The sequence below is a fragment of the Notamacropus eugenii genome, chromosome 3 (genome assembly GCF_028372415.1).
Source record: "Notamacropus eugenii isolate mMacEug1 chromosome 3, mMacEug1.pri_v2, whole genome shotgun sequence".
Taxonomy (NCBI): domain Eukaryota; kingdom Metazoa; phylum Chordata; class Mammalia; order Diprotodontia; family Macropodidae; genus Notamacropus; species Notamacropus eugenii.
Window position 1 is genome coordinate 318,085,859 of NC_092874.1, and position 2,022 is coordinate 318,087,880.

General features: G+C 36.5%; 1 pseudogene; it reads right to left on the minus strand.

Annotated features, from left to right (window-relative positions):
- Positions 1-1,049: 1,049 nt before the first annotated feature.
- Positions 1,050-1,409, minus strand: LOC140531576 (large ribosomal subunit protein eL31-like; annotated as a pseudogene).
- Between the last annotated feature and the right edge of the window lie 613 nt (positions 1,410-2,022).

Sequence of the window (2,022 nt, forward strand, 5' to 3'; positions counted from 1 at the left end):
CTTTGAAAAACTTACAGACAGTCAATGTGGATGAAAACTAAACTGAATTTCATTTAACTAAAGTTATAAAATGTAAAAACATCCCTAACATAGTCTTTTAAAAATTCATTATATTTCTTTACTTATGTTATTAATTCCAATTGAATGTCAATTCACTTTCCCACAAGAAGGGAAAAACCTAATGCTCCAAGAGAGTAGAATTGGGGAAGCTTCAACAAATTTTAGGTTAAGGAAAGGTCACTGTCCTTTCTGAAAGGTCATAGTAGCACTCTAATTGGGAGAAGCACTGTAACACTCTACCTAAAAGAGCACAGTGATACGCAGCTGAGCCTGAGGCTTAGGATGGTTGAGATTATAGCTTTCCATACAAGAGAAAATCCAAGTCCTACAGATCCATGAATCTAGCATAGGCACAATGACCTATGAGGAACAAACATAGCTGATCTGTGTAGTAACTCACCCATTACTGACACTGACAATTAATTTTTTGAGGACTCTTCAGAGAAAGAAAAGATTTTGAAGACCTTCTATCCTGGGATTGGAAATTCCCCTGGCTATTTGTATTCTCTACATGTGTGCCTCGTTACCATTGTACTTTCAGTTGATGTCTATTCTTCCTGCACAGACCCTGTGTGTCTCTGTGTGTCCCAGTTTGTTTATTCATTTGTTTTTGGATGGAAAGATGGGGACAACTCTTTGTAACTACTGCTCATATAATGCAATGTATTTTCTGAGAAGTAATTGAGTGCACTGACAGATTGTTAATAGAAAACATACTGGTGGGGGCCTATGAACTACATTGCTAAGCCCTAAAAAATTCAAAGTTAAGAAAAAGTTACTGTGAAATGGAATTAGTCAGGAAGGGCTTCATGGAGGAGGTAAGTTTTAATCAGAAATTGAAAGGAACTATAAGGAATGAGATTCATACATGAACAGAAGTGACATTCAATTGGAATTAATAGCATAAGTAAAGAAATACAATGAATTTTTGAAATGCTATGCTGGGGATTTTTTTTACATTTTATAACTTTATTTAAATAAAATTCAATTTAGTTTTCATCCACATTGACTGTCTGTAAGCTTTTGAAAGTGGTGACAGACATATAAGTAACCAATGTGTACAGCTCATTTGGAGATTCTTCTTCCTCGTTGTATTTCCTGGACCAACATATGGCATGAGATATTCCTTATTCCTTTGGCCCAAACAGCTTTGTTGAGCCTGGTGTCAGTGGAATTCCCATTTCTTTCATAGCCAATTTTTAGATTTCTTTTACAACCCAAGGAGCTCACTTTTTGAAGTCTGCTCCATGAGTGCTCTTGTGAATATTGGTGGTATACTCTCTGGTCACCACCTCATTAATGGAAGAATGTCCCTTCTTTTTCTCTCCATCTTTCTTTGAGGGAGCCATCCTGCCTGAGACCAGGTTAGAATGTATATTTTAGTTTTTTTTTTTAAAGCTTGACCTTCTTGATCAGAAGCGTAGTGAGAAATGCCATTGTACAGGTCAGGTATAAGCAAAAAGAAAAAAAAAGAAAGAAAGAACTGGACTTTATTCAATTGGCAATAGAAACATTTTGAAGAAGCCATCAGTGATATAATGAGGGAAGGTGGTCCAAAACTTTGTTCCAGGGAGAGGGACAGCCCAATGGATATGAAATATTGATTTTTTAAAAGTTTCATAAAAACCAGTTTGCTGAGGTAGTTAAGAATTTGGAGAGGGAGAGGGAGAGAGAGAGAGAGAGAGATCCAGCAATATAGGTCAGCTCTTTCTCTAGAACTTAAAGAATCAGAGAGCTACCTAAAGCACTCATTCGTCAAGGGGAGTTAGGGGAGTTTATATTCCTGACGAGGAAAAAAAAAAGGCACAGTCACTAGGTAAACAACGCTATATTTTGGGAACCATCCTAAATAGATATTTTTCAGTTGGTCAAGAAAAAAATAGCAATCAGAACAACGTTTCTCTTGAGCATAAAAAGCACAATAGATTCACCAGAGCAAGGAGTTCTCACAAATGAGAGGTT